The sequence below is a fragment of the Labrus bergylta genome, chromosome 5 (assembly GCF_963930695.1).
Source record: "Labrus bergylta chromosome 5, fLabBer1.1, whole genome shotgun sequence".
In the NCBI taxonomy this organism is placed as follows: Eukaryota; Metazoa; Chordata; class Actinopteri; order Labriformes; family Labridae; genus Labrus; species Labrus bergylta.
In genome coordinates this window covers 33,985,317-33,992,510 of record NC_089199.1, presented here as the reverse complement: position 1 = coordinate 33,992,510, position 7,194 = coordinate 33,985,317, and positions in this window count along the sequence as shown.

Below are 7,194 nucleotides of genomic sequence, written 5' to 3'. Positions count from 1 at the left end.
CGCCTACCTTCTCTGGTCCAAACAAATCCAGACATGATTGCAGGGCTGGATGTTAGTAAAAGAAGAGAAAAGACTGGAGAATAAAAATGTAGAAACTTAAAGTTTTGACTTTAGATTAACTTGAAGATTTAAAGTAAAGCTCCGCCTTGAGTGTGTTGTTATTCATACAGAGGGAAACAGACGTGCTGTTACCTGTCCGTCTGCTGAGGGGAAAAACACACTCACAGGTGATGCCAGCAAACACACACACATTCCAAGACCAACACGTTACACACACACACCCAGGCTGAGTCATGAAGCTGTGTTCATACTCGCCGCTTACCGTTAAAAGAAAATCTACAAAACTTCCAGAAACTGTTGGTGGTGAGCGGCGTGTGTGAACACAGCAGGTCGTCTTCAGCACCACATGACGTGAAGAAGCTGCTGCAAAACTGTCAACATACAAACAATCCTCCAGTGTGACCTCACTGCGTCCTGATCGAGTCAGAGCGTCTGGAATCATACATATCAAACATGTCTGATATTTATGATTCCACCTGTGTGTGTGTGTGTGTGTGTGTGTGTTCAGAGGATTATAATGTTAAACATCAGTTAAACTTTCCTCATGTCTGTGAACTCGTTTTTCAGATTTCAAAACCTTTTGTAGCCGTCATTAAAGAAAGAAGGTCCAGCTTGAAACCAAAACAAACATCTGTTAGGCCACGCCTCCTCCATCCTGAAGCCTAGAGCAAAGTGATGAAACGACAGAATGTTTCACTCTCCGATCCACACACACACACACACACACACACACACACACACACTCTCCTGTCTGTGTCATTTATGGGAATTTCCAGAAGCGTGTTGCGCCCTGCAGAGCGGCGTCTCAGTGAATCCGTCATTTAGAGAAACCAGATTAACGTTTCATCATCGCAGCGTCTCCACCTCGGCTGCCGTCTCTAAACTGTCCAGCGGGGGGGACAGACAGGCAGGGAAGGACCCACAGGTCGGATTCCAACCTGAGCCGCCCACTTGGACATCGGCCTCTGAACTACGGGCCACACACTAACCACCAGGTCACCGGCGCCCCCAGCAGGGGGGGTCTCTAATAGAAGTCTGACTCACCATCTCCCTCCTTCTGAGTAGATTTCTAATATGAGGAACATTCCTCCTGAAATGATCCAGTGCACATTTGAAAACCTCTTGATTTTCTCTCATTCACCAAAGCCAGCTGTGACGTGATTGGTCGATACTTCTTGGACTTTAGCTTGAGCAGAGCAACACGTTTATTACCCAAGGAGAATATGTTCATCCTTTTTAAACACGTTCATGTTTAAAATGTGTCTCTCTCTCAGGCGAGTTCGATCATGTCGTTCACAGTGAAATCGTTTCTAACCTCGGTGACGTCGTGTTATCATCTCGCCATGTGAGCGACTCTTTCCTCCTGATGATGGTTTGTATATGACCTCGTTTCTTTCTTCCTCCTGCGCTCTGATTTGACTCTCAGGAGGAAGTAAAAGTTAAATGTCACCTTCCCTTTTTATGACCTGGTGACTCATCTCATGTTTCTATTTTTAGATTTTCCTCGTCGATAGAGAAACACGATCCTCACCTGGACGCGTCACAGAAAGTCATTCAGACGGATGTTTGAGTCCCGCTGACACAAACTAACCACACGCTCTCTAACGGTCATGTGACCTCAGCTTACTTTAGCGTGCCGCCGTTTGCTCTTTGGGTTGTTTTTGTTTCCTCAGCGTTCAGGAGTCAGCTGACTGACGTCACAGGGCGGGAGCAGGAAGTCAGACACTGTTAGTGATGTGGGCGTGGTTATAAAGTTAGATACACACCGGGTCAGGCCTCGGGGGGGCGGGGCTTGTCAGGGCTGTCGGAGAGAGTCAGTGGTTCTGGTCGGTAAAGCTTGAGGCTTGTCCAAGGCTTTTTGGGCGAGTGACCAGTAGGAGAGAGAAATCACTCTGATTGGCTCTCAGCCAGCGAATAGGGGCACGAGAAGAGGTGGTGACGGAAAACAAGCGGCACACAACGCCATATCGTCTGACATTTTCTCAAGTGGAGGTCAAGGTAAACAAACGCCTCGGCCCGGGGTCTTTCAGACCGCCGCCACCTGCTGGTCTGGAGAGTTCTCGCCTCTCGCACATTCACAAAACGCATCAGGCGGCGATCAGTTGCGTACCACAGTGCGACGTTTTAGCGACACAGCGGTCGTTTTTTGTTGCAGCTTGGCGTGTAGAAGCTTTCCGCCCGCCATATCTTCACCCATCTCCGTGCTCTAATCAACCTGCTGCTGCATGTTTCCTGTTCTCCAGTTTGTTCTTCTCCACTCTTTTTTTTTTTTAGATTTATTTTTGGGCTTTTCGAGCCTTTTAATTCAGAGAGAGGACAGTGGATAGAGTCAGAAACCAGAGAGAGAGAGGACAGTGGATAGAGTCAGAAACCAGAGAGAGAGAGGACAGTGGATAGAGTCAGAAACCTGAGAGAGAGAGAGGACAGTGGATAGAGTCAGAAACCTGAGAGAGAGAGAGGACAGTGGATAGAGTCAGAAACCAGAGAGAGAGAGAGGACAGTGGATAGAGTCTGAAACCAGAGAGAGAGAGAGAGGACAGTGGATAGAGTCAGAAACCAGAGAGAGAGAGAGGACAGTGGATAGAGTCTGAAACCAGAGAGAGAGAGGACAGTGGATAGAGTCAGAAACCTGAGAGAGAGAGAGGACAGTGGATAGAGTCAGAAACCAGAGAGAGAGAGAGGACAGTGGATAGAGTCTGAAACCAGAGAGAGAGAGAGGACAGTGGATAGAGTCAGAAACCAGAGAGAGAGAGGACAGTGGATAGAGTCTGAAACCAGAGAGAGAGAGGACAGTGGATAGAGTCTGAAACCAGAGAGAGAGAGGACAGTGGATAGAGTCTGAAACCAGAGAGAGAGAGAGGACAGTGGATAGAGTCAGAAACCAGAGAGAGAGAGGACAGTGGATAGAGTCTGAAACCAGAGAGAGAGAGAGGACAGTGGATAGAGTCTGAAACCAGAGAGAGAGAGAGAGGACAGTGGATAGAGTCTGAAACCAGAGAGAGAGAGGACAGTGGATAGAGTCAGAAACCAGAGAGAGAGAGGACAGTGGATAGAGTCTGAAACCAGAGAGAGAGAGAGGACAGTGGATAGAGTCTGAAACCAGAGAGAGAGGACAGTGGATAGAGTCTGAAACCAGAGAGAGAGAGGACAGTGGATAGAGTCTGAAACCAGAGAGAGAGAGAGAGGACAGTGGATAGAGTCTGAAACCAGAGAGAGAGAGGACAGTGGATAGAGTCTGAAACCAGAGAGAGAGAGGACAGTGGATAGAGTCAGAAACCAGAGAGAGAGAGGACAGTGGATAGAGTCAGAAACCAGAGAGAGAGAGGACAGTGGATAGAGTCTGAAACCAGAGAGAGAGAGGACAGTGGATAGAGTCTGAAACCAGAGAGAGAGAGGACAGTGGATAGAGTCTGAAACCAGAGAGAGAGAGGACAGTGGATAGAGTCAGAAACCAGGAGAGAGAGAGGACAGTGGATAGAGTCAGAAAGCAGGGAGAGAGGACAGTGGATAGAGTCAGAAACCAGAGAGAGAGAGGACAGTGGATAGAGTCTGAAACCAGAGAGAGAGAGAGGACAGTGGATAGAGTCTGAAACCAGAGAGAGAGGACAGTGGATAGAGTCTGAAACCAGAGAGAGAGAGAGAGGACAGTGGATAGAGTCAGAAACCAGAGAGAGAGAGGACAGTGGATAGAGTCTGAAACCAGAGAGAGAGAGAGGACAGTGGATAGAGTCTGAAACCAGAGAGAGAGAGGACAGTGGATAGAGTCTGAAACCAGAGAGAGAGAGGACAGTGGATAGAGTCTGAAACCAGAGAGAGAGAGAGGACAGTGGATAGAGTCTGAAACCAGAGAGAGAGAGGACAGTGGATAGAGTCTGAAACCAGAGAGAGAGAGAGGACAGTGGATAGAGTCTGAAACCAGAGAGAGAGAGGACAGTGGATAGAGTCTGAAACCAGAGAGAGAGAGGACAGTGGATAGAGTCAGAAACCAGAGAGAGAGAGAGGACAGTGGATAGAGTCAGAAACCAGAGAGAGAGAGGACAGTGGATAGAGTCTGAAACCAGAGAGAGAGAGGACAGTGGATAGAGTCTGAAACCAGAGAGAGAGAGAGAGGACAGTGGATAGAGTCTGAAACCAGAGAGAGAGAGGACAGTGGATAGAGTCAGAAACCAGAGAGAGAGAGGACAGTGGATAGAGTCAGAAACCAGGGAGAGAGAGAGGACAGTGGATAGAGTCTGAAACCAGAGAGAGAGAGGACAGTGGATAGAGTCAGAAACCAGAGAGAGAGAGGACAGTGGATAGAGTCTGAAACCAGAGAGAGAGAGGACAGTGGATAGAGTCTGAAACCAGAGAGAGAGAGAGGACAGTGGATAGAGTCAGAAACCAGAGAGAGAGGACAGTGGATAGAGTCACACACACTGAGGAAGTTGGGGGTCTTCAATCTGTCAACACCCTCAGAAAGGTCAGAGTTCAGGTGATGAGGGATTACGGGAAACAAGTGAGTGTGTGTGTGTGTGTGTGTGTGTGTGTGTGTGTGTGTGTGTGTGTGTGTGTGTGTGTGTGTGTGTGTGTGTGTGTGTGTGTGTGTGTGTGTGTGTGTGTGTGTTTCTCCACTCTTTTATTTTGTTGACTTTAACTACTTCCTCTTTGTTCCCTTTTTGTTGTGTGAGAACACAAACACACCGTCATGAAGTAAATATCTCTTCAGGTTGAGGGACGCTGGACGGTTTCTACTGGACATCAAGTGTGAAGGTCGCACGCTGAACGTGTCATTAATCCCTCGCCGGGTTAAATGTTGTCTCAGAGCTGCTAACCTGCAGGGAGGACTACATGGTGCGTTCAATTTCATCCTGGAAGTCGGACATTCTGAGTGGATGGTCTGATACGTCCTCAGACACGTCGACCTGAAACTCTGACAACATAAAATCCAACATGGCCGCTCCGTGTATCATCAGTAAGGTTTAATCATCAACGACCACACTGATGGTTAAAGATGTTGTTAAAGTTCAACCTGTAGACGTGTCATCATGTGATGTCATCGTCAGGTGTTAGCTAACAGAACGAAGGTGCTGCTGGAGGCGTCCGTGTATCCGGTTCGACTCAAACTGGAACACGCTTAACTCAGGTGTGATGTCATCCCAGCTGACACTTTAATGATGGCGGTGCTAGCACTGCTAACGTTAGCGACACTCTGCAGACGCTGTGATCGTGTGTTCAGACGTGTTCAAAGATTTGTCCTCCATTTTGACTGTTTTCTGTATTAAATACCTGCTCAATGGACCGGCTAATGAGTCGCTAAGAACATCCCATAATAAACACATGCTAACACACACAGTGCTAAAGTGTTAGCATGCAGACATCCCATAATAAACACATGCTAACACACACAGTGCTAAAGTGTTAGCATGAAGCAGCTTCACTTTTCTTCTCTCTGTTTCCCTCTCTGAGCCTCTCTCCTCGTCATAGGCCGCCTTTTGTCTCCATGCAAAACCTCAAATTCCTCCCAGCCTGAGCTTTACACACACACACACACACACACACACACACACTCAGACATTCCTCAGCCCAGCAACAAAGAGTTCTTTGTGTTGCACACCGCCCGTGTTTTCATTTCATTTTTTATTGCTTTTGAACTCGCTGCATGGAGAATTTAATCATCTCTCTGCTGGTTCCTGAAGTCGCTTCTGAAAAGGATTTGTTTTGTTCTGCGGCTCGTCGTCAGGGAGGCTGGCAGCTGTGGTGTGTTCCCATAATGCACACACACACACACACACACACACACACACACACACACACACTCCCATGTTATCCAAGGACAAAAAGAGTTACTTTAATCTTATCGTCAGAGGAGATAAAACCTGAGCTTCAGCCAAGTGAATAACAATAAACACAATTAAAACAATAAACACAATAAACACAATAAAAACAATAAAACTAATAAAAACAATAAACACAATTAAAACAATAAACACAATAAACACAATAAAAACAATAAAAACAATAAACACAATAAAAACAATAAAAACAATAAAACTAATAAAAACAATAAACACAATAAAAACAATAAACATAATAAAAACAATAAACACAATAAACACAATAAAAGCAATAAACACAATAAACACAATAAACACAATTAAAACAATAAACACAATAAAAACAATAAAAACAATAAACACAATAAACACAATAAACACAATAAAAACAATAAAACTAATAAAAACAATAAAAACAATAAACACAATAAAAACAATAAACACAATAAACACAATAAAAACAATAAAACAATAAACACAATAAAACTAATAAAAACAATAAAAACAATAAAAACAATAAACACAATAAAAACAATAAAAACAATAAACACAATAAACACAAAAAACAATAAAAACAACAACAACAATAAACATAATAAACACAATAGAACAATAAACACAATAAAAACAATAAAAACAATAAACACAATAAAAACAATAAAAACAATAAAAACAATAAAAACAATAAAAACAATAAACACAATAAAAACAATAAACACAATAAAAACAATAAACACAATAAAAACAATAAAAACAATAAACACAATAAAAACAATAAAAACAATAAACACAATAAAAACAATAAACACAATAAACACAATAAAAACAATACAAAACAATAAAAACAATAAACACAATAAAAACAATAAACACAATAAAAACAATAAAAACAATACAAAACAATAAAAACAATAAACACAATAAAAACAATAAAAACAATAAACACAATAAAAACAATAAAAACAATACAAAACAATAAAAACAATAAACACAATAAAAACAATAAAAACAATAAACACAATAAAAACAATAAAAACAATAAACACAATAAAAACAAAAAACAATAAACACAATAAAACTAATAAAAACAATAAAAACAATAAAAACAATAAACACAATAAAAACAATAAAAACAATAAACACAATAAACACAAAAAACAATAAAAACAACAACAACAATAAACATAATAAACACAATAGAACAATAAACACAATAAAAACAATAAAAACAATAAACACAATAAAAACAATAAACACAATAAACACAATAAAAACAATAAAAACAATAAAAACAATAAAAACAATAAACACAATAAAAACA